The sequence below is a fragment of the Haliaeetus leucocephalus genome, unplaced genomic scaffold (genome assembly GCF_000737465.1).
Source record: "Haliaeetus leucocephalus isolate CR32 unplaced genomic scaffold, Haliaeetus_leucocephalus-4.0 Scaffold450, whole genome shotgun sequence".
In the NCBI taxonomy this organism is placed as follows: domain Eukaryota; kingdom Metazoa; phylum Chordata; class Aves; order Accipitriformes; family Accipitridae; genus Haliaeetus; species Haliaeetus leucocephalus.
Window position 1 is genome coordinate 21,284,615 of NW_010972886.1, and position 26,120 is coordinate 21,310,734.

The 26,120-nt window shown below is 54.1% G+C and overlaps 1 protein-coding gene across 1 annotated transcript in view; it reads right to left on the minus strand.

The window, feature by feature from the left end:
- DSCAML1 (Down syndrome cell adhesion molecule like 1) overlaps window positions 1–26,120 on the minus strand; it is a 108,905-nt gene that overhangs the window by 44,248 nt on the left and 38,537 nt on the right. The window lies entirely within an intron of this gene.

Here is a 26,120-nt window from a genome sequence, read left to right on the forward strand (position 1 = left end):
GAGGTGTCGGCTCTGCAAACTTGCAATACCGCCCGAGCGAGCTGCATCCGAGCTGTAATCCCGCTGAAGAGTTCTCCACAGCAAATGAGGATGAGTGTGTGCTACTGGGGCCACCTTATCATGATTATTGTCAGCATATTTAGCTGTTCTCCGAAGGTAGTGGCTTTCATAAACGTACCCAAGCGCCGCCCTGCCTCCTTCAGCGGGGCTATGAGCACTGTCACGCTGGAGGGCTGCGTGTTTCCTCTCCCTGCGAGCAGGGACCCTCTTCGAGAAGAGAGGTGGGCCACCGGCTGTTCTGCCACAACGTTGCATGGGGCTGGTGACCGGGATGCTGAAGAGGGAGCCCAGGAGCCAGGTGCATGGCAGGACCATGCTGCTTTTTGGCAGAGCAGGATGGAGGGGATCCGACAGCCGGGGCAGGAGGAGCTGGGGTGCCCGGGCTCTGGGACCACGCTTGCTGCACAGCCGCCAACTTTGGTCGTCTTCCTCCTGCCGCCGCTCTCCAGGACTCAGCCTAGTCTGGCTGGAAATGGCAATGTGCTCACCAAGTCTCGGCCCACTGCTGTTGGCTCTTTATCTTACGTTGGCCCTCTTAAAATCCTTGCTAATAAATTTTGCCAGGTAGTAGAGACCTACAGCAAGTAATGACCAGGGCAGGACAGCACTGCCGTGATCCAATCCTGGCAGCTTGCCAACACTGTCATGCTCCACCATGAGGCATTTGATTCGGGGGGCTCATGAGGATGCCAGTGGGCCCTCGGAAGGAAAGCAGTACCTCCAGGATTGAGGACCTCACCCAGAAAACCAACGATGGAGAGGGGTCGCCCCAGCAGACAACTCCCTCAAGCCAGGGTGCCAAGGCAATGCTACAGCAAGGAAAGTGTCAGTGAGGAGGAGGGAAGCAGCCCCGCAGCCATATGCAGACCCAATGTGATTGCTGTACCAAATTATCTGAGAATCTAAGAAATGCCATAGTGGGTCCGAGCGATGCTCCATCTGCCCAGTGCTCTGCCCCGGCAGCAGCAAGAGCAGACACTGCTCCAGGAGGGCACACGAGCACAGATATTTCTGCAGTGCGCTTCCCTCTCGCTTGCCCAGCATCCCCTGTCACATCAGGGACACGAGTGGGGACATCCCTGCCTAGTCTTTTTAGTAACCGCTTATAGATCCGCTGTCCATGGACAGATCTAATCAATCCCTCTCAACCCCAGCGACAGGATCTGTGTCCGCAGTCTTCTGCGGCTGCAAATCTGACAACCTGGTGCCGGCATGGGCACTTTCTGTCAAAGCGATCCCCTCCCAGTGTCAGGGAGGCTTGCCGTGCGAGCACCAGGGGATTCGGTGAGTAACAGTTTATGCTTCAAAGACAGTGGGGAAATACCCCAGATAGTTCAAAACAGGATCACCAAAATGATTCAGGGCTGGAAGAATTAGTCAGATATTGTGGGATGCAGGACAATCCCTGCGTCCACCTGCAAGTGGTGCCTTGGTCAGTGCAGACACGGAGAAGAGAGATCCTGTGTCCTCCTGACAGCGGCACAACAGTATCCCCGGCCTGGGAGCTCAACTTTGGCAAATTCACCCTTCAAATAAGATGCAATTTCCTAGCAACACCTAAGGAGAGGCTGGGGCAGCTTACCAGGAGAGCAAGTGGACTCCATGTGGCTCAAAGTCCTTAAATGTGACCAGATTTTGTTACGACGTGCTTCCACCTGTCTTCCAAGTGTCCAGGGGCCGGAGCAGGCTGGGGAATGCCCTGGCCCCCGACACAGCTCTTAGCAGCCACTAGGCTTTAGCCTCGGGGAAACGGGGAGCAGCATGCAAGGGCCTAGTGCCCCCAGGCATCGCCACTGGGTCACCCGTTATTTTCAGAAAGCATGCTCCCTCCGGCAGAGGAACGGCTGTTTGTCACCACAACGGCACGGAGACACACGACGACCCCCCGCACCCACGCTGGGCTCCACTCGGTTTAGGGCACTCAGCTCCTGGGAGCTGGGACCCGATAGTTCACTAGTGACTCAGGTGTGACTTACTGCACGTCGCTCAGCTGCAGCACGCGTGCGCACACACACACATGGAATTTCATCCAAGACCTGAGCTCATTCTGTCCCACTCTTGCCTCCCTGCAGTGACATTCGGGATGAATCTCTTCTCTCCCAGGCTCTTGAGAGGTGCCCACCCCCATGTCTGCCGAGTCGGAGCATTGCTCAGGGCAAGAGACATGAGCACAGTGTGGACACTGTCGTCACCAGCCTGGGGGACACGTCCTCAGCCACTGGCCTTCTGCCCAAGGCTCCCTCCTGCTCTGCACGGTTCAGTGGTGCCTTTAGAGTATTCACTGTGCCAGGACAGCTTGAGGCCTCAGTGCCGGCTTCAGCAGCCACGGCTGGCCATGCTGGGAAGTCACCATGGCTGGGTCACCCCAGGAGGGCAGGCACAGAAGGGAGCCGCGGACATAGGCATGCAAAGGGACAGCCTGTAGCACCGGGAGAGTGCTTCCCTGGATGGCACGCAGCATCCAGCCTCACACATCCAGCTCCAAAGGGCAGTCCCGTCTAAAGGGCTTGGTGACAGACTCTGAATAGAGGACCCCCACTGAACACAGCCCTTCTGTCTAGGGCAGGGACCCAGATCTCCATCCCTCCGCGGACTGGGAACGCTCGCACTTCTCCCCCAGCCCCGGTCCGTCCCCTGCCCAGGTCCCTCTAACCCTGCAGCACTGCAGCCAGATCTCACCTCCAAGAAGCCTTTCCAAACTGACGGCATACACGTTATTCATCCCTTTCAGCCGCTATTCAAGCCTTGCTGGCCACCATTCTCAGCAGTTGCTGCCTTGTACAAGTGCCTCTGATGCTGCGCTGCAAGGGTGGGCGAAGGGCAGCGGGGCGATTTTGGGAGCAAGGAGGGGCAAGCACAGCATCCATACGCAGCCACGCAAGGCGGCTCCTCATCCACAAGTGACACAGAAGGCAACGTGAGCTCAGCTTGCACGACGAGCATAGCAGAGTTGTGCCGCAGTCGGGCAGGATGAGCATGCTTTCGCTGCAAAAAGCTGAGCTCTCCCAGGGAAGGCGGAGAGGGCAGCATGGGATGGGCTAGCGACACACGTTAGCCAGTGTGCAAGCTAAAGCAGCAGGGCCAATACCCAGCCAATTCGCAAATGTTTTATTCTTAAAACCACTGCAAAGTTCACGCACATTCAGTAATTACTCAACCTGCTCCTCTGTCAGATGAATAATGAGGGGAAAAATAATCAGCAATTTGTTGAAAACCACACAGAGAAATACACTGAATGCATTATTGCAGCACTCTGCTCTGCATACTGAAACTCGGAGACGACGTGTCCTGCACGGCTGTGCTGTTGCACGTATAAAAACCCACGGCACACACAAAAGAGCAGCCTGTACATAACTAGTGCCCGCCATCCGGCAGCGTTTTCAGCACATGCGCCCACCCCTGCCAGCCAGTTGAAGCCCCGCTGTGACACAGCTACCCGCGGGGCGAGAGGCAGTCTCCGTCCCTTAGTCCCAGAGATGCTTCTTGCAGGGAAGTTTGCAGCCAGGGTTCAGGGCAATCAGATGAGAGACAAGAAAGCACTAAACTACCCTCTTGCAGCTTCTTTTGGCAGAGCGTGTGCCATGCATGACAGCTGCAGCAGAGGAAAGCCCTGTACAGGACACCAAACGTTGAAACTCCTCCAACGGATCCCCTGGTAAAAGGCAACTCGACTCACTTTCAGATATGATTTACATGCCTGCCCTTTACCACCTTCATCTTGATCCCCACAGAATGAGGACAGGTGGCACGAGGCAATGGATCTGCGCCAAAGCCCTGCTCTTGAGCAAGGCACGCTGGGCGAATGCCCTGCTTTCCTCTGCTCCCTTTGTGCTTCTTTTTCTGCTGTACTTGCTCTGAAGCATGAACAAGAGCAGCATGGCTGGGCGAGCTGCCGCTGCTGTAACCCACCTCCTTCGGTGCCAAGCCCTGCCCTGACGCTGGCTGCCGGCACTCGCTCCCTGCCAGCTGCTCGGTGCTTGGGCCTGTGCTGGGAGAGCAGAGGCCTTAGTGGATGGCGTGGGAAGAGAAACCATTTCCCAAACTTCTTCCCTTTCCTTAGGAATGGACCCTGGCAGCAGGGCAGGGCATGCCGCCGGAGAGCAGCGAGGAGCCTCCTTGGGGGATGCTGCTGTCAGCACACGCCCAAAGGGGGAAAGAAGGAACAAGGGAAAACCAGCTGGCACGAGAGGGCGGACAGGAAATCTCAGGATTTTTGGTTGAAGAGGCACTGAAGAGCCAGCACGTCTGTTCCTGAGGAGGTGCTTCAGCCAGGGGATTATTGCCTTTGCACACTAATTATTTTAAAATAAAACCATCCACTAAAATGGTGTGAAAAAGCACCACGGACCATCAGAACTGAAAGCCCCTGCCTTGTGCACTCAAGCACAGTGACACACTGTGTCATCTTGTTGGTCTGTGGGGAGGAGGTGGGTGTAACGACAGGGTCACCGAGAGCCTTGGGGCCACCAAGACTCAGCTCCAGGGCCACCAAGAGCCCCAGGGCCACCGAGAGCCCTGGGGCCGGATCACAGGTCTCTGACCAACACCGACTTTCAGACACGGGCTCTGCAACTTCAGCAAAGTTGCAGACAAGTGTTAGCGTCTCTGTATCAGCAAACGGGAGTGCAGGTCTTCCGGAGTGTAATCACAGAGAGGGGAGGGGAGGGGAGGATGGAAACAAAAGGCAGCAATAAATCACTTCCCTGCTGCTACCTGAGGAGATATAATTAAGTTTATGCCTAGAGTGGCATTGCTGACAGTAGTCCTGGAATGAGATAAACATAACGCGTGAGGTTAGGCTGTAATAATACAAGTGCAGAGTGGCAGGTGATACATGTGCTCAGTAATGGTCCTCAATTAGGGAGCTGCAATCTCCAAATGCAAGCTACAGGGGAGAGTGCCATTAGATTTCTCAAAAGCTGCACATTGGACGGCGCAGGGCACCGGCATGCATCCAGAAAGGGCTCTGCTGCCTCTGGCAACCTGCCCAGTACTTCTACCAGTGGCACCCCAAGTGCCCCTGCCCAGAGGCATCCCCCTGTCCCGGGTCCCCGGCCCCCACCATCACCCACACACAGCACAGAGAGTGGAACACAGAGGTCCGCCACGGTGCCGAGCTCACCAGCCCACATCCTACTTGCACTTAAGTGCAGGCTTAACTTCAAGCACACGAAATGGTTGCTGATCTCCAAGGGATTATTTGTAGGCTCAGCTGCCTGCACTGGTGCTCTGCAGGTGAGGGGCAGGGGTGCTTGGCGTCGCACCCCAGGGACAAAAACAGCGACAAAGCCCGCAAGTGGGGGGTGTAAGCAAAATGGTAGGGTGGGCCCCATCCAGCTGGCTCGGCACAGAGACCTCCACTAAGGTTTGAAACCCAGCTAGTCAAAACCTCCTTACAAAGGCCAAGAACTCTGCAGTCAGTGCAAACCACCTCGTACTTGAACACATCTGTGCTTTTTCAAGTTCTTTCCTTGATTCTCTTAAAAAAAAAATAAAAATCAACCACCCTGTATTAATTCTGAGTCATTTACACAAAAGAGGTTGGTTTGGGTCTTTTGGTAGCATGCAATAATTGAAGACAATCCCAAAACGGGAACAAAATTTCAAAGCAGCCTCACCTTGCAATATTTTTCCAACCTTCTTATTTTAAAGTATCTGCAGAAGCCTCATTCTGCCCCTCCCCACAGTATTGTAAAGTTTGCAGGCAGCATTTTGAGTAACGCATTTCTGCCGAAAGTTACACAGCTCTGCTGATGCCACCTCCCCCTAGAAGTTGGACCTGGCCACCTGCAAAGCTTGGCTTTAGCAGCGCAGGCCAGAGGAGGACAGCCCAAGGCCAGGCGAGCATCGGCAGGGTGCTGTCTAAGCTAGAGACTCTTCCTGCCCTCCAGCACCACGCCGGGAGGTGCAGACACTGCCCAACGCTAGCTACTGCACCAGTCGGCGTCCCACCTCCAGCCCCCTGTTCCCTCCCTGGCCAGGAGGAGCCTCCGAAACACAGAGTAGGGCCCAGCTCAGCTGAGAGCACCCAGCTGCCATCTGGACAGATAACGGGATTTTTTCCAGGCATATATGAAAGAGGGGGCGGGGGAAGGCTGAGGAGAAACGAGGCTGCAAAATGAATTCGGCATCAATTATTCTAAAATATGCGTGTTAATATGGGAAGGGCTCCACGGCTGCATCCATCTCCACTTCTGTTCATTTCAGGCATCAAAATGTGACCCGGGAAGATGACAGCATCTAGTGTCTCACTAACACAAACACGAGCCGGGAAAGGCGGGATATTAAAAAGGGAGACAATGCTGCATATTAAAATGCCACAGATGGAGCTTTCTGCAGCCTTTGCAGTCTGCCTCGGAGATTATTGCTGGGCCATATTGTATTAAAAATGGGGGGTGGGTGTGTTATTTATTTAATTTTTAAACAAATTCCATCTCCTACTCATGCCGGATGGATAAAGTGAGCTCTTGAGCTCCAGCCAGCTTTTCCAGCAAACCCACATGAAAAATGCATTTTCATTAATACAAACTGTTTGCAGTAGGTAAATTAATTCTGGAAATGGTTTTCATACATGGCAAATTATATGTTCGGTGAAAACACTAGACGACACTCTACAGTCATAATAAAAGCCCTGCATTCCCTTTAATGAAGTGGGATTGCCAGGTAAAGGCAGCTAGCTGGAACTGTTAAACAAACAAATAAGTAAACAGGCAAGTAAAACCTGAGGGGGTTTGGCAGTGCCGGGAGGCTGTGGGGCTCCTGTAGCGATCCCGGGATCACAGAGCAGGGTCCGGCCCTGTGGGCTCCAGTTCCCCAGTGAGGAGCAGGAGGGCAAGGAGGAGCCCGTGCCCCTTCCCGTCGCTGCCGTGTGCAGCCCAAGGGTCCCGTCACAGAAAGGTGCACGGGGACGCTAAGTCGGAGAGCACAGCGGTGAAGAGCGCAGTGTGGCTGGCCAAGGAGCAACCAAAGGGACTGCCAACCCTCCGCCATCTCCCTGACAAGCAGCAAGCCCGAATATTAAGCTCTCCCCTTGCAAGTTTCTCTTTTGTTCTCACATCTTTTCATGTATCCTTTAACAGTCCCGCTTCTTAGCGCCTGCTTATGGCAAGGGAAGCGATATATAATTGATGAAATGACGATGTGCTACAGCCCCAGCCCCAGCTAGAAGACATCTGTTCTGCACGTAGACTCGCTCAGGTGCTGTCACGCTGCATTTACTGCAGCGTATCAGAGCCTGACTGCATATGCTAATGTTGGGCCAGCCCAGATCCCTAATACCATACGGCTTGGGGTGTCGGGAGCTAGCGAGAGATTGCTGTAGGTATTTACGCCCCTCTGCTGTGACTGTCCTGCCTTCTCTGCCCTGCATTTCAGGCTTATTTCCACAAATCACCTTCAGTTTCCTTCCCCCCACCCTTTGGTTCCAGCAGCACTGCTGCACCAAGGCTGCGCCCAGCGACCCAAGCTGCCAGGCGTTTGGGGTGATGGTACTGCTGCGCCCGTCCAGCAGCAGCCCCCTGCACCTGCAGCCCCTCTCACACAACCGCCTGCCTTTTCCTCAGCAGTTCTGACTTTCAAAAACCAGGGCCAAACGGAAGGCAGGTACCCTGCCTCGGAAGCAGAGGAACCATCTCAGAGTGATTTGAAGAGCAGAGCAAATATCAATCCCCGCATTTGTCATGGGGAACCGAGAGGCATGGAAGGAGGGGGCAGCATTTCATAACAGCCTGCCGCATTAGAAAACAAAGAATGATAAAGAATCTTTTAGTCACCTCTTAATTACATATTCCGAGTACGTTAAGAAAGGAGAAATGCATCTCAGGTCACTGCCTGTCACCGCGACAAAGGCCCATGATGAGTTCCGTATTCAAAATATTTGCGCTAATTATCAGCACAGTTCTCCTTTGAAAGCGCTCGGAGGGAAGGATGGTGTTTCACCCGAGGGAATCAGCTCTCAGCCTGCACTGGTTTCACTGCACTACAGATAAATATACTTTCTGTGCGTGTATATTTTTACCAACATGCCCGCATATGTATCCATGGAGAAAAACCTATAAATGCCTAACACTCGTCTTGTGGGGCTGGGGAGCAGGAGCAGCAGAAAAGGGGCTCTCTTCCTCTCTCCTGCAGATGCTGGCAATGATACGGACTGAGACATGATGGCCTCTGCTAGATTGGGAATGGGTCCTCTCACCCCGGGGCGACCACTGCAGCCACAGCTCGGTCAAATGGAAAACAACCCTCTGCTGATGCAACCGCCCAGGAAAGGAGAGAAATGCGCTGAATGCAAATGGTGACTGACCTTTAATTAGTGCATAAGTAGGCACAAGGAGGGGAAAAAACCCACTAGAACTTCCCTAGGCACCTTCCCTTTCTCAAGAGCAGCAGGAATCACAGTGTCCCCACGTCAGTGACTCTGACTAATTTTCCAGGCAGGAGCTCCCACAGAACGTCCTCTCCCTCTCTGCCTGCACTGCCGCTGAGCCCACCTCCCAGGAAGGCCAAGAGGAGGGTGAGGCATGGGCAGACACAGTTCCCAGGCTCCCACCATGGCTGCTTGCAGGATCTTATTGTAAGTGAGGCAAGAGAAGGGCCAAAGGCATTCCGCACATGCTGCCTGCCACCCAGATTGCTCCTGCCACCCAGCAGGACACAGAGCAGAACTCCTGCCTATGGATAGCCTCCTCATTTGATGCAAACCGACCCATGCCAAAAGCCAAGCACAGCAATCCCCAAGAGCCCTGGCACTGCCTGGGGCCACCAAGACAGCATGCTGGCTGGTGCCTCTCAGTCACATCTTGGTGTCGGTCTCATGGGACTCCGCATTATTTCCCCTATTTTTTGCTAGCCAATAACCCACACAGCCTTCCCAATGCACCAAATCTAACCTGTCCGTACACTGCAGAGCAACCCCTTTTCCTCAGCAAGCATTTAATCTGACTGGACAGGAGCAAAACCATGTAGATATAAATGGGGCAAGGAGAAAATAGTATGCTTCAGGTTCCTCAGAAAGGCATATGGGAACAGGAGACTTATTAATAAATTCTTCTTTGTTCTGTATTGTCTGTGATAAATAGCCACACTCAGCATCAATAACTGCAAACATCCTTGGGAAAGAGAGACATGCAGAAACCCATCACGCTGCTGAAAGCAGAGAATGGATTCAATTTCAGTTTTGAAGGCAAATTTCACAGTCCTAAACAAAATTATCTGAGGGGGCTCCTGTGGCCCCACATGCAATAAATGTAAGGTTATGGCTGCTAAACCAGGAGAACTTCTCCCAAGAGCTGTAATATCTTAAGCTAAAGGACAAGAAAGAATAGCCCCATTCAGGATGATGCCTTTGGAAAAATAACATTTATGTTTCCAAATAAAAAATGTTTTTATTAAGGGAACACAATGCTTCTGGAATGTTACAGCCCTAGAGATTACTCAAACTCCCACCCCTTTGCTGGCATCCAAAAGTAAATTTCCACGAGATTTTAAACACTACTGAGACTTCAATAATTTGGGGGTAGGAGGGAAAAGAGAGCAGTAGCAAGAGACATTCCTAATGGCGAAGACATGAAAAACACAGCTTTATTTTTTGATGATTGCATTAGATTTTTTATCAGAGAGATGAAAAATGAGCAGCTACCACCTCCTAATTCGCTGCCTGGGGACTGGATTCCTCTCTGCTGCTGTATGAGGAGAGGCACTGAAAGCAGCACTGTGCAATTACATTCAAAAAGAGCCCACCTTATTGTGGAAAAATAGTAAGCTAGTGCAAAGCACGTGTACCGAGGGCACACGAAAGCCCAGTCCCGTGCTTACAACATATAGCAAACTCTAGGTTTCCAGGTGAATGGCTTTAAAGGCAAGAAAAATAAAGACAACAAAGGGCAGAAACTGGAAACCACGTCACCTGGCATTGCCCGGGCTCACTCAGCAGCCCCGCTGGCATCCCCCAGCAGTCGGGGGGAAGGCAGGAGGCACAGGGGCACGGTGCATGGTGGGGAGTGCAGGGCTGGAGACAACTACACTCCGTGGGGTCGCAAAGAACGACGTAACCCAGTCACCTCAGCACGGGCAGGATCTACTGCAGACACCGAAGGGCCGCTACCCAACTACGAACCTCGGGCCCCCCCCATCCCCGGGTCGCTCAGCACCGCGGACAGCGCCCGAGCCCCGCTCAGCACCGCGGACAGCGCCTTCCACCCACCCCCGCTCAGCACCGCGGACAGCGCGCGGGGGGGGGTGTCAGCACCGCGGACAGCGCCTGTAGCCCCGCCGGGCGTTTTGCGGCCAAGCGATGAGAGGGGTTTTCCGTGCTCGGGGGGCTCTGAGAGGAAGAGTTCAGCTGCTCATCTCTTGACCCCTGCAAAAACCTGTCAGCTGCCAGCATGTATTTCCACCTACGGACGCCGTGACTTCCCTGGGAAGCTCCGAGGAGTAGGAAGTGCCATCCAAGACGGTCTGAAGGAGCGGTACAACCACCCAGCTCATGCACCACAGATGTAAGGAGTTATGATCAATAGTTTGTATTTTTCTGAATGGTTTCTGCCCTGACACATCGCTTGGATATATGCAAGAGTCCACCAATGGCCACAAGCCCTGGGCTGGCTTTGTACCTGCAGGTACAGAAGAGCTTTCCTCCTGCCACTTGCTTGTGGGGCAGGATGAGTTTGTGTGAGCACCTGGGATTACTGGCCAAATCTGACCGTAGCAGCTCTTTTCCAACACTAAAAGCTCAGCACTGCTGCTAATGCTCCCTTTGGGCAACACGAGCAAGTTTCAGACTGTTGTCACAAAAGTGAACATGTCTTGCTGGAGTTTAACCTGACTGAAAGGCACAAGTGCTAAAGGAAGGTATTTGCACAGCAGCCTTGCAACTGGGCATCTCCCTTTTCTTTCTTGTTAATCCTCTGCTCTGTAACCATTTTTTTCTCACACTTTAACTTGGAGCACCATGAGTTTGAAAGGATAAAGTGCATGAAGAGTTTTAATGCTGAGGAAGAGATCAGCCTGATGTTTTAATAACACTAATGCTCTGGAATTTGCAGAATTATCACTGTAATGCATACCTCAAGAGCAGTCCCTCCACTGTGATTAGTACAAGCTCTATACCACATTAAACACCGTAGGCTTTCCTGTTGCTCAGGGTAAGGAAATCAGTCCCTTCTAGGGTGCCCGAGACAGACACTGACATTCCAGTGCCACATGCAGAGACATCCTAGGGATTACCACCTTACAACTGTTCCTCACCCTCTCCCTCCTGAAGAGCTCAGCTGCAGTGACAAATGAAGCAACGGTGTAAAGATACGAAGGCTGCTTCTAACAGGCTTTTTTGTCTGGGCACAAAACCAAGCACTCTTGAACACCGGTTTCCCAGCTGCATCTTGCAGAATCATTCCCAAGCCATTGCTTATACATCCTCCAGTTCGGTTTAATGTTACTTGAATTACTTGGTCCTTTGCCTGTGTCAAGCCTGAAATTCATCCTAAGCTAGTGCATGTAAATCAGCAAGGATAGGATGCAGTTTAGATGATGCAGTGAGGGACAGACGAATAGGAGGGACTCTCTTAAAAACAAAAAGGACCATTCCTGCCCACAGAAACAGGGTGGAAAGAGACGGACATCAATGAGCTCTACCCTGACAGCCACTCGAGCACCTGCCAGGGCTGCACAACAGGCCCTGGTTAGCTACAAGCCCCAACAGCCAGGATGGCTGCAGGAAATTTGGGGAGCTCAGGGAATGGCAGCAGCTGCCTCATCCCTGCGTGCAGGGGAGCTACGTGAGCCAGCAGCACCCACAGCTTCACCTTTCCCCCACCCCACCCTCACACCTTCTGTCCAGCCAGAGGAGCAGATAAAACCATATAAATACAGAAGCAGAGACAAGCAGCGAAGGGAAACACCCAGGTTCAGTACTGAAATGTGCCCCCACCTGCATCTTCTGGTGTCTCTGCTCCCAGACACCAGCAAAGCTCTGGTCATGAAACACCCACTCAAGCCCTTGGTTCTGCTTCCTCAGAGGAAGCTAAGTCCTTGCACTTTCTGCCCCCCTTCTTTTATGTCTGAGTAAAAAAACCTCAAACCTAAATGAGCTAAGAGCATCAACCAAATTCAGTGTAAAAACATGGATATATTAAAAAGTTATAAGCCCACAAATCTGTAAAAATTACAGCTAAAATCCAGTCAAAGCCAAGGCATTTGGGGAAGTTAAGACCTAGGGATGGGAGAGGAGAAACTGCTTCCTTTTCTGTCTTTGAAACACACACACGCTGCTCTGCAAAGCCTAACACCAATGGGCACCAAGGTAGTTTTTCGGCTTCCAAAGCCCTCTCCTGTGCGTGTAGCCCACACACTGTGACTGGGCTTAACGAGCAAGAATTGGAAAGCAGAGTTCGACAGAGGCTAAAAATGAGCTTCAGTTTTGCATGCAAAGTCAAATGCAGAAGTAACTAAGTGGCAGGAAGCCTGAAGAGTAAATGAGACTGTTACATCTCATGTCTAATGAGTGACACTAGGTAACGCTGGCAAATTGCTCACCTAGAGACAACATCACTGAATTTCTGATGGATGAACAAGCCTTTTTTTTCCCCTCATCAGCACACATCACAGTGAATGATAGAGCATGTTTTTCTGATAGTGCTGGAGATTGTCACAAGCGTTTGCTAAATCCAGTTCTGCTAGTAACATTTTGGTAGAAAAGCAAGTAGCGCTAAGTCAAATCCTCAGCTGACATAAGCTGGAAAAGCTCCCCAAGGGTCAGCTAAAACCAGCTGTGCGCCTCCCCCCCTCAGCTCCTCACAGACACGATCCTGACTTAAAATAATCAACGCGTGCGAGACAGGGAGATGGCGTGTTTGGTATGATGTTAATGGGCAATATTGAAACCACCGAAGTAGCTTAGAGAGAGAGATGGTTCAGTACACAAGAACAAGCGGGTCGTGGCTGATCTGCAGCCAGAGTTATGTAACAAGCCGCAACGTTTTGTGGGCACTTCACCCCAAAGTGGAGTGTGCGTGTGATGGGCCCCGACAGTGCCATCACATCCAATGTCGGTGGCTGCCCCTGCCTGGGCGCCACTGCCGGTCTGGCACGGACCGGGCAGTGAGTGCTGCCCGTCACGTGGGGAAGCCTCACGGCTGAGCTGTGATGCGTAAAAGGATTTACAGATGTAAAGCCACATCTCGATAACGCTTGGAACAAATCCCTGACATTCTTCACACAGCTCTGCACTAACAGGTTAGGCTCTAGCAGAGTGGAAACGGCAGCTCCCCGCTATCTCCACGTCTCCGTTCCCGTTAACCGTTTGAAGCCTTCTCCCCACTGAAGCAAGGTGGAGCCAAGCGGAGGCAGGACTCTCCACGCTGACAATTATTCTCCATTCAGGACTAGCCATTTGCATGCAGTTCATTTGTGATGCAGAAAAGCTTGAACCTGTCATTATTGCTTGGCATCAGTACAGCACTGTGAAAAGACACCGCTCAGAACATGCGCACAGCACTGCACCCTATTTTCTTTAATCTAGGCTAAAATGGCAATGAGAGAAAGCAGGAGGGAGGGAGGGAGGAAGAGGGAAAAGGGGAAAGCATCTCTTCCATAAACAAGAGTGTGATCCTCCAACAAGACAGGCACAAGCATTCTGCTCAGTGCTCCAAAGGTTTGTATGGGGGCAATGGGGGGCAGGCTGAAAGTGAGGAGGTGTTGCAGTGCATATGGACAGTGCGCTCAAAAGTCGTTGATCTGGTCCCCTCTGCACAGTCAGCATCCACTCAACAGAATTATCCACCAGAAAGGGCTCCAGGAGCCGCCATTTTGCTGTGCACATACAGTCCGGCCAAGCAGCAGATGCCCAGAGGTCCTCCCCGGCACAGGCACACACCCAGCACCTCCTCCCTCCCGTCTTCCCCAAGCACTGCGAGCTGGGGATGGCAGAAAAGTCAGGGCAGCAGATGGAAAGCAAAAGCCCCATGAAAGCTCTGCTTCCCATGGCTATTTTCTGTCTCCTCCCAACGAGCAGGGCTCACAAATGCCTCCTCGCCTAGGCCAGGCTGATGCAGCATGTGAGGAGGCGGTGTTGCCCTCCTTTGCTGAGGGGAGGGCTGCCGGGGAGCATGGCTGAGCTTATGGCCAACATCCTTGACAGGGCCCGGGGGACAGTGGGGGACCCTGCTGGGCAGCTCCAGCTCCCAACCCCTTCATCAGCAAACGCTCCCGGCACCCAGGCACCCCACATACATGCTGGTGATATCAGTGGCCGTCTGCATTTCGGATGGTGCCAGCACCCAGCCCCTCTAACACCTCTCCCTGCATCCAGCACTGGACACTAGGCACGAAAGCAGAAGAAATCCCAGCGTGGGCAGATGTGGACTAACCCAAACGGTCAAAGATCAGCTCAAGCCCTCCCCGCAGCAAGAGCTTTAACAGCTCTGTCAGAACGTATGTCAGTAACTGTTCTCACTCTGCAGCATCTCCCTGTCATGTCAACATCCAATTGCTTTTGGCTAATAACTCGACCTCCGCGACTGCTCGTGGCAAGACGCTCCAGATCCTGACCACGAGTGGTGTGGAAAAGCACTTCCCAGTGCCAGCACTGACCTGGAAACCCTTTGGTTCGTGCTGAGCACCGTGCTGGCTCACCGAAGGAGACCACACTGTCACCATGCCTGTGGGGCGGCCGCCTCCAACCCAGCCCGCTTTGGGAAGAGGCAGCACCATGATGCGCAGGTGATTTAGGAGCCCGGATCCCATTACAATTCATTGCCAGCAGGGAATCTAACTCCCTTGTTACCCTTCAAATGAGTGGAGCTACACATGAATATTAAACACCACCTCATTCCAGTCCCAGGGAAAAAAAGCTGGTCTTTGAGAATCCCTCATTAAGATGCACCGGACGCCTTGCACAGGGAGCCCGAGAGCCAATTAAGCAGGACTGTAACAACCCTAAAACAAAGCTGCGTGCCTAGTTCAGCTCTGAGCCGTTGGCAGAGCTGGCGCGGGTGTGCTCCCCATGGTGCCCGGGCCCCGGCTGCTCCCAGACCCTCTCTCCCAGTCTATCCCAGCTCCCACAGCTCCCAGTGCTGTGCTACAACAGGACACACACGATTGCCACTACCAGAGCGAGGAGCTCCCCAGACAGGAGCCGCATGACACCTCCCTCCCAGGGATGGTTCTCCTCCCGAACCTGTTCTGCTCCCCCCCAGCTCCTTGCCTCCCCGCTCTGCTTCCAGCAGGGAAAAGGAAAGGACCTTCAGCAAAGTTTATCTGCTGACTTTCCAACACCGTTATTTCCATGCTGGATCGCAGGTAACATGATCAGACAAGGCAGACATTTCTCCTGACTTTGGAAGGACTCTCTTCTTGTTCGCAGCTTAGCCTCATCCTACCCATTGCTATCTGCCCCCTCCCCGCCAGTGCCAGCAGCCCCTGCTTCAAAATCAATTTCTATATTTCAGATACAAAGGTTGTTTTACTTGAAAAATGAAGCTGCCCTTCACAGAGGTAATTGAGAGATCAATACTAGTTACATCAAGTTTCCCAGCGAAAACAGGGAGCTGCCTGCATTTTTATCCTCCTGACAGGGCTGTGCCTGTGCCCTGGCCCCAGGCGGGTGCTCGGCCGGAGAGCCCCAGCCCCTGCGGGACCTTGGGAGTGGCTCCACACGGTCCCCTCTCCTTGCCAGCGACAGGAGGGGGCGGCAGGAAATGGAAGAGAAAATTGTGGATATAATTTATAATGCCTCATTAATTTGACAAATGCTGCTTCATGCGTGCTCTCCGTCAGCCCTTCGCTGTCCCAGAAGCCACTATATCTCCAGCTACATCGGATGGAAAATCTACCTGCAAAATCCTGCTGTTTAAAGAACAGATTAATCGCCACCAATTCTCACGTTGGCTGCTCAAGCCGTCCCAGCCAGCAGCCTCTGTTCCTGCCCCGGCCGGCTGGGACCACTGCGTGGGGGAGAGCGATTCCAGCAAGGGATGCAAATAGAGATGGAGAAGGCAAATATCACAAATAGCTTTCAGAGAAAGCATTTGACCAGCTGTAATAGCTTCTTACCAAGGCTTTTGTATAGGAGCAATCCCATAGGAAATACTTCGTCACCAAAATGAAGCTTTTGTGGCAATTTCTCATTTTGGTCACGAACTGAATTCAATTTTGTCTTCATTTGAGAGAAAGTTTCCTTTCTCCCCATCTCTTCTCCTTTCTACAGACCATTTGTTTCTCTATTGGAAAAGCAGTAAGATGGAAAGGGGAAAAGACACCTTCTAATCTGGGCCAGAAGGCACTGGGAGTGGGCAGATCCTGCCCAGCGCACCCCTTCAGCTCCCTCTTTTCCCCAAGGGGATTCGATTAGCTCTCACCCGAGCAATATTTCAGGCAGAGCCAACGCGAGAGGCAATGGGCATCTGGGAAGGGAAACGGCCAATCTTTCTGAAGCCGAGCAGCTCCAACCGAAATCCTACCGTGCCTGACTGAGTTTGGATCCACACTAACTGGCACCCAGGATTTTAATCTCATAAGGAAAACAAGAGGAGGAGGTTGGAGATGTTCGGGCATAAGGCAGCATTAGCACAACTCTGCTCACTGCGCATTGAATAACTCTTCCAGGGCATGTGTTAAATGGCAGCACAGAGCAATCAGGGGACAATAAATCCCTAGCTATAAATTCTGGCACTAGACTGTAAGATTATAATCATCATCCCTGGCCGGCTGCAACTGGCCCCCAGCACAGGGAGTGGGAGGAGGCAGGAGGAACGTTTGCTCGGGCCCTCTCCCTCCACCGACAACCTTCCAGCCCCGCTCATCTTCCCCAGAGACTTCTGTCCATTTCACGCCCCTCTTCAGGAACTCACCCACGTCATCGGGTGCTTCCTGGGGCGCTTTCAGCACAAACGGGGAGTGGGTTCCCACTTGGGTCCATAGCAAAGTGCCGGAGGCCGCTTCCCATGCCACAGAGCACCTCTCGATGTCCCACCGGCCACAGCCTTCTGCTCACACACCCGTACAAAGACCAAGCACGGGGCACGCATGGTCTCCGGAGCTAAGGGGACAATGCGTTTCCAAAGCACTTTAAGGAGAGGGAAGAACAGAGGGAGGATACAAGGTGTCACCAATTTACCTTGGTGCCTTTCAGCTCTGCCTGCTCGAGCTGTTATTTCCTGCAAATATATTGCACTGTGGGATGCCTGCGATATTTTATAAAGTTAATAACTTTTTTTTAATTGGATGAGTTTATAGAATCGTGTGAGCAATTAACAATAATTACGTTTAAGACACTTAAATTCCAGGATGCACCACAAACACTGGAATATTAAGCTATAAAAACCCTCGATTGTACATTCAAATTACATTAAGGGTCTGTTGGAAGGAACACGCTCGCGGTTTCAAGAGCCCTGCTCTGCTCTGCTTATACAATGAGGTTACATCAGACATTAAGATGTTGCAGCAGTGGGCCAGGCCCCGTTCAGCGCCTGGGCACCGCATGGATGCCTGGCCCGGCTGGGCTTGGCTAGCCCTGCCTGGCAGCCCTGAGGGAGGTGGCCCGGCCTCTCTGGGCACGCGTGTGAGGGCAGCCCCTTGGCTGTGAGGCCCAGGAGCTAGGGAAGGTGTCGCATCAGGTCTCGCCGCGGACGTGGCAGCTCCCGGGAAGGGAGTTGGGCCAGTGCTTATTTCATTTTAATCACCAGGTGCCAAACTAAATTATTGATGTAGGTTCTCAGTGACAGGTAAGGCATTTTATCACCGCATCTTTAATAATGCAGGAGTCATGATCCTTCATGCTGAAATGTCAAGTAATTCTCAGGTTACCCTCACCATGCAGAAAACTTTTTCCCCGTCCTACCCCTCCTTGCGGGTGCCGAGGGCTCACCACCAGTGCCCATCTGCTCCACAGTAGACGGCACCGCCGGGCAGCACCCCAGAATGCGGTCATGCTGCCTTCCCCACTGGACCCATCTGACCCCCATGTGGCACCCAGGCCAGCAGCCTGGCCGGCAAGTGTTAGAGCAGCAACATGATCAGAGGAAAAAGAAGGGGTAACCAGAGCTTGCCGGTACCTTTGAGAACTAACCCCAAATGCCTCCCTTGCACACACCCACACTGGTGCGCTGCTGCCTGTCTCTTTGGCACAGCCGTGCCAAAACACCCTCAACCTCATAGCAGAGCTACCCAGTATTTCCTTTGGGTGGTGAGCTGCTGTCCTCTGCTTCCCTGTGGGGAAACACGAGCGGATGGTTCCATCACCACTGAAAGACTGCATGACACTCACACCATCATCCCCCGGCGCTGGGCATTTTCACCAGAGTGCCCCATTTCCGAAGCAACTGCAGAAGGCAAATACCTGCCGAGGAGCACAGGGGGCACACAGCATCGCGCCCAGATGCCCTACCACAAGGAGCTGCTGTGCCTGTGGCTGCGTGCCCTCTGCTCTGCCCCGGCTCCCAGCCCTGACCGCCCCTCTGGACCACGCGCAGCCGATGAGCAAGCAGCATGGGAGACAGGCTGCAGATGCACGTCACCATGCCGAAGAAAGACCCTCCCGCAAGCCCCCAGGGGTGCTGCTAGAGGCCGTGCACTGCGCCTTGCTCCCCACGTGCCGTGCTGGAAACACGCTGCTTATGGACCCATTTCACGCATCCCAGCCACAGAAAAGGAGTGTTTTAGAGCCACGAAGGCTTCAGGCTGAGGAACAATAGCAGGCTAATGTCTCCATTTTGAGTCGTGCACACGCAGCTGGCATGTGCCGCCAGCAGGGAAAGGGCCTCTCCAGAGCCAGCACGGGCTGCACAGGGGGAGCTCTGGGGGAAGCAGGGCCTGCTCATTCAGGGTAACGGCAAAGATCCGAACATCTCCAGGACCCGGAGGGAGGTGAGCACTCTTTGGCAGGGGCAGCTTAGAAGCCACAAGCCCCAGGATGGGAAAGCCCACCCCAGACAGGCTCTGATGCGGCTGACGGGGCGAGTCGCCATGAAGCAGCAGAGCCAGTGACCAAGCCTGGATGACACAGAGCAATGGGTAATGCGAAAGCCAGCCTTCCCCAGCGCCAGGGATGAAGGAGCACTGCTGGCCGGACCTGTGAGGGCCAGTCCCTGGCACCCCGCAGCCAGCTGAGTGGAGGTAGCCTGTGCCCTGCCCTGCCTCTGGACTCTCGCTGCAGCCGGCACAGAGTTTGCACCAGCCTTTGTATTCCAACAGCGCGGCCTGACATTTATAGGGGGAAGTTTTATTCCTGCTGTAAATAACCTCTAATAGTGTAGGTCATTACACTAATTACAGAAGATAATTAATTTTCTGATTCTTGTTAGACTGCCGCATATTCCAAGAAGAGCGCAGTTCATTATTTTCCCGTGCAATTATGACCTCCCTTCTCCTTCTCCTGCCAGCCCCGCCTTCGGGATTTTAACACTTTGTCAAGTTGTTTATCATGCAGCCATCGAGCTGTTGCAAAGACGAGGAGGCGCAGGGGCTCCTCTCTTCCTCCCACCCCATTTACGCAGAGCACGAGTGTGCCGTGCTGCAGAGGCCACCTCTCTGCCTTGCGCAGGCTCTTATGGATGCTCTTAGGCCACCATGTGCCTAGTTTCCAGCTGGATCGCACACCCTTCCTTATGGCTCCAGCCACAAGCTGGGTGTGAGAGAGACGCGCCGAGCAGCATCACTACCGCCTGGGCACCCACAGCACAGGGAGCACCCTCAGGGGCCACAACACGTCTCCCAGAGCCGCACAGGATTTTCCAGTGGCCGAGAAGGGCATGGCCCCATTAAAGGTAACAAAGCTCTCTGTTCAGCTGCTCGGAAAAAGTCCCCTCCAAGAGCCCGACCTGCTGGTGACTATTAATATGCAGCAGATTGATGATGGTTCTCGCGACGCAGCACTCGTTACTGAACGCAGCCTGCGAGCAAGAACATCTGCAGGATCTTATCCCACCACGGGGCTGAGCGTACAGACATCTACCACCTCTCAGGCGCAGATGGCAGAATAAAGACAACCTGGCACCCGGCAGCTCTCACAACTTCATTGTCCTCACCCTGTCCAGGACTGTAAACCACCGCAGTAAAACACTTTGCAGTGTGAGAGCTGCAGTGCAGCGCTCGCTCTGCTCGTCCTGGGAGCCATGCCCCTGCGTCTCAGCAGGCCACACCAGAGGCACACGGGTGAGAGAAACGCAGAGGGAAGAGCAGCTCTGGGGCCTCTGCCGGGCGGTGCAGAAACGCCAGGCTGCAGCACCGGCACAGCCAAGGTGCAGCGGGGAGGCAGCTCCCGAGCCATCTCTTGTCTGTTACAGGAGGACGAAGCGTTTACCTTTTCTCCTTGGCCAAACGCCTGTGGAGAGATGGCTCTGGCTGGAAGAGCGTGCCAGATCCTGGCTGCTCGGGGCTGGAGACTGCGTGGCTGGCCAGCCATGCTGTAAATCTGGGTATCAGACGGGTTTTAGTGATAATCAATTGTAATAACGAACATGTATCCCTTGACCAGATAAGTGGAATATTATGTTTGAAGTCTAGCTGCAATTAGCAGGGGCAGATGGACAGGGTCTAAGGCAGCAGTAAGGGCGTTTTCCCATCCCACATGCCAGCGCGTGGTGCCGGGTGCCCACAATGCCTTTCCACTTGCCCCCAGTAGACTCACCATCAAAAACACACAGTCAGCATGACCCAGCTCACCCCACCACCCTACCAGGGAAGTGCGTTTAAAACCAACAGAAGCAGGAGGCTGCTTTCGCCCAGCATGCAGGTGACCCACGGAACTCGCTGCAGCAGGATGCTCACCGGCTCCAAAAGCGCAGCCTGGCACCAGTGGCGCCTGGGCATGGCAGCTGATAATGCACACACCTGCTGTTATAGCAGAGAGAATGAATTTTTAAAAGGCATATAAACCCCTGATGCTTCAAGGCATCAGCTGAGCGCTAAGGAGGATTAGGAGGAAATATCTCCTGTGGAAAGCTTATTCCACATGAATTCCACTGAAGGGATCCTTTCATCTCCCCCCGGAGCATCTCTTCCCCTGGCCTGATGTGCCTTGGCACTTGCTGAGCTCCTGTAATATATTTGCAGGCAGCAATCGGCCCGCAAAGGTTGACAGCTGTCTCCGTTACGATGCCACCTCCTGACTGATGGCAATCTGACAGGCGGCGGGATGGCAGGACAGCTATCCCTCCCCAGCGGGACACGCAGACACAGTGCCCGCCTTTGGGCAGGCGAGACAGGAACGCGCTTCGCTCCCAGGCTGGGCAGCACGAAGGGGCTGTGAGAGGCCCAGTCGGCACCTGCAGGTCAATGTGCAGCCGCCGATGCAGCCCGGGGACCAGGGGCTCCCATGGGGCCCCCATTGCCCACTCAGAAAGCGCGGCCGCGGAGCGTGCCATGCTTCAGAGCTGGCAATGGCCCCGGGGAATAAAAACCTGTCACGGGCATCCCCCCAGCAGCCTTCTCTGCCCAGCACTGCTCGGAGCACTCCACCTGCACCACTGCTCTGCTGGAAAGCTTCAGCCCGTACCCCAGAGTCAGAGGAAAGGGTTAAAACAAATGCCCTCTCCCCTCTCCTTTGCCTCAGAAAGGAGAGGCACCGAGTGCATTAAAAACTGGGTTAAAAATGGCTCTGCTCTACCTATCTTATCTTCTTTGTACTAAAAGCCCTCAAAGAGCGGCAGGTTTTCACGCAGAATTTTCCCGTCTAATCCCCTTTTGTTAGCTCTGATACTGGCATTGCAATACAAACCTCGTCCAGGCGATTTAGGAGGGATTACACGCCCTCAATCCTACAGCATGTGGGAGAAAAATGTTTCCTCAAATCAAATTTTACACAAACCAGTATTTGAAAATAATCAAAGCGCAAATCCCTGCTGCGGGGATTTCTGGAGGGAGGCGAGTAGGGGGTGGGAAGTGGCGGGAGCCAGTGCACCCAGCCCAGCACCATGGCCCCAGCACCCTGCCCACTGGCTCCGCCGCGCGCCCAGGCACTCTCAAGCCCAGACCAACATGAAGTCAGAGCACGCCAAAAAATAACTCAGGCCGCAGCCTCGGACTGGGGTCCCATGGACGGGGGTAGGAGGAGATGTGCAGAGACATGAGCGAGGAAGGGTGGGGAGTGCTGCTCCTCACTCCTTTCCCGTGCCATGCTGGCTGCGAGCTGCAATGGGGCACAGAAAAACAGTGCTGCTAAAGCCAGTCAATAACTCTGTCTTTTACACAGCCAAATGCGCTCTACGGGGCTCTGCACGCGTGCGTTTGGCTCGGCTTTCCCGATGAAATATTGCTGGTGCCGCTCCTGTAATATATATGTCACAGATGCAACCTCATTTTATTGATCTCTCCTAGCTGCCGGGATATCCATAGTGGAATTAATACGTCTGTATCGCCGCAAAAAAAAAAAAGGTAAAGCCCATCTGACAGTTTCAATTAAGGAAGCGTGAAAAGCGATTTGCGTAAGAGACTCGGCCTTCACGGGGGAGAGGAGGGCAGCCCGCGGGCAGCTCGTCTGTACACTCGCATCTGGGTAAGTGAAGTGATTTCCTACAGGAAGTGATGGAGGCCAGACCGAAGCCGGGGCTGCGGCCGTCTCCGGCTGACGAGCCCCCCAGCCTGCCTCGCGCCAGCTGCCGCAGCCGGCATCCGAGCCGACAGCGGGGCCAGCACCCCGCGCCCGCCCGGGGAGTGGTGCAGCGACAGGGGCAGGAGTAAAGCGCTCAGGGGAGACGCCTGGAAGAGCGGCACTCGTGGCAGCCATGGACCTGGGGCCAGCTGCAACAACCGCCAAGAAAGTTGCATCCAAACTAAGCGCCAGCAGGCAGGGGTGATACATTTCCCTGCAGAGCTGCCCGGGGTCCCATTGGGAATTCGCAGGGGCCCACCCTGCACAACCAAACTCCTTCCCTCCACTGTGCGGGAGCCCTCAAAGGGCCCAAGTGTCACCAGCGTGCAGCCGGGCTGAGCTTGGCAAAAGCCTGATGTGGCGCCGGAGGACACCCAGGCGGACACAGCTCACCCCTCCCTGGGGTCCTGCATTTCAGGAAGGGGCAGCGGGGAGCGGGAAGCCCCAGGAGCGTGGCACCTGTCAAGCAAAATTATAACTACATCCATCCGCTCCCACCAGGCCCACGGAGACCTGTGAAATATTCATGCTTTCTGCCGCTCAGAGGAGAAGGTCTCCTCAGTGCTTTCCCTCCTCCCCGAACTGCCCTGCGGTCGGCCAGCCGGCCAGCTCCATGCCTGCCACTGCCCAGCTCTGGGGCAGGGTGGGAGCCCCAGAGGAGCAGGGCATTTGGGGCATCCCTGCCATACACAGGCCCATCCGAACCCAGATCGTCCGCGCCTGTGGATGTGGAGACACCGCATCACCTCATTTCTCTCCCCTTCCCCCTGATTTGGGGCAATGCTCTTAACTCTACCATAAAATTAAAAGTCATGTGTCCAGATAAATCAATTAAGACCTTGTTTGCAACACCTACAGATAAATCCCACCCAATCCAGGGTCTGGCCAGCTGTCTGAACATTTGGCTTATTCTCAGCAGGACGCACAACAACACACGAGTGCTTAAAAGCACTCATCTACGAGAAAAGTAAAGCCCCTTCCTAATCCACTCCCCCTCGGAACAAGGGGCTGCTGGGCGGTCCGCAAAGCCGCTCGCCCCCAGAAGGGGGGAGGACAGCCTGCTGCCTGCCCCGGGCCCCAAGAAGAGGAGGACGAAGAGGAAGAGGAGCATTGGGAGCTGCTAGGAGTGCCTCTGTCCAGCTGGATGCCTTTGAAACCCACAGTTCCTCCCGGCTGCCCCGAGCATCCCTTTGCCTCCAGCCACCTCCTGCCCGACAGCACACCCGACATGTCTGGCAGGCCAGACACTGCTCAGTGCGTCTCAAAGTGCCAAACTGGTCAGCCCCAGGTATCACGGAGCAGAAAACCAGCCCCACTTTGCCCCTGGAAGCCAAGCTGGCACAACAGGCTGCCAGTATGAGCTGCCCTGCGGTACCTGGGACCGTTCATCGTCACTGGTAGATGATGAGAAATGAAGATGCAAGTGAATGATAAATAAAAACCCAGGTGGAGCTTGCTGGCTCTCTTCAGGCACAGCAAATGAAGTCCACCCCAGCTGCCCTGGACTTCTGCAAACGGGCAGCGGGCTGCCCCACTTACCAGCAGCCCCCGTCTCATGCACTTGCTCCCAGTCATCTTGCATTCACAGCACACGCGAGCCCGTGCTTACCCACAGCTGGGGCTTCTGGCTCCAACAACAGAATATCACCAGTCACAATTACACAATATCTTTTTCTTGGGGATAGTTACTTTTAAGTGCATGTATTCCAGTCACACTCAGAGGCCCTACCCGGGACCGGGAGCCAACCATGCCGGGCATGATGGAAACCCCACGCACAGCCACAGCCCTGCCCCGAGTTCCTCCTGCCCCAGGCAGAGAGCGAGACCAGGAGCTACTGGTCAGCAGACCCACACGCACACAGGCACAATGGACACCCTTGTGTATACCCACCTTTCGGTGGGGTTTGGGAGCTGTACATTCAGGCGTGCAATTGCCAGCTCTGCCAGCCACCTTTCACACCAGCACTGCCGTGGAAGAGCATGGAGCTTGCGGCACTTGGATACCTTTTGCTTTTACACCCCAAAACCAGGCACGCCTCTCATTCCTGCAGGCCATCCTCTCCAATACTCTCCCTCGTTACCACTTTTGGGTTGCATTAAAGCAGGACAAAAAGCCCCAGAATTAAACAGCGTTAGGTGCCCGTGCCAGCCAGGAGCAGCAATGCCTGCTGCCCATGGCCGGCTCCGCGGGTGGGCACTGTGGGAGCCAGGATCTCAGAGGCAGCCTCAAAGCTTTGACTCCAGTGCAATCCGCCGGCTCGCGAGCTCCAGTGCTGCTCCCTCCCCTCCTTCCTTAAACCCCGCGATTAAAAAACAGCTATATGGTTTTAACACTTCCAGAAAGCAAAGGCAACACCCCCTGCAGTCTGCAGCCATTCCCTGTGCCCAGGCACATCTCCCCAGGGAGCCCAGCCACTCCAGCTTTCCGGGGGTGCTCCCCCGCACCGCCCCAGCAGCCCCTCCAAGCCACTCCACCACCACCAACACAACCAACACTGAGAAGCCCTGCAAAGCAGGAGGGGGCCTCCTGCAAGAAAGTTGCCCAGGGCATCCGCACACTCCCCAGGCGCAGCCACACCAGGCTGGATGGCACCTCCTGGGGAGCTCTGCAAAGCTCTCCTTTCGGAAGGAGCGCAGAGACAGACCGCCTACAAGCTCTCAGGGTTTGGCAGTGTTTACGGTAAAGGCTGACCTTGGCTCGATGGCCAACAGAAACAAGGCTGCAGCAGCATCAAGGCGGAGCACACAAATCCCGGGACGCGCAGAGAGGGGTATCAGACAAAACACGAAAGCCCTCATCGCTCAAACACTGGTCTCCCTGCGAAGGCACAAGGCGCAGCAGTTGGCAGTGCTCCCAAGGGACATCAGCAGAGCACCTCAGACCACCTCTGCCAGCCCCTCACACCTGCGCAGGCACGAGTGCAGGCCTCATCACCCTGGGGTGCTCTCTCTGTGCCGAGCAGGGCAGGCTCTGGGGCAGCAGCCTGGCTTTTGCCCCAGCATCCCCTCTTTCCCCCAGCTGCATCCCACCAGGAGACAGACCCCACGCAAGTGCAGGCAATTGCTGCCCTCTGCACCTGGGCTTCAGCTCAGCTCCAGCAGCCAGGGCCTAACTTTCAGGGCTTTTTCTCTCTCTGGATGCAGGCGATGCAAAAAACCACTTGCTAAAAGCCGAACCAAACTGAAACGGCCGCTGTGCATCTGGGAGGCCGCTCCTGTCCACGGGGAAGCATCGCTGCCGTTTTCACAGCACTGCAAAGTACACCAACAAGAATTGATTTACTTAGTTTCAACAGTTTAATCTTCTCCTTCCCTCAAGTCCCCCGTGTGAAGCTATCTGTGTTGGACTCAGAAAAAAAAAGGGGGGGGGGGGGGGGGAGGGGAAACACGAGCACAAAAAACCCCCAACAAAACAAAACAAAAAACCCCCTCAACAAACTACATACCTTCTGGCAAAACCCAGAGCACCACTTACACA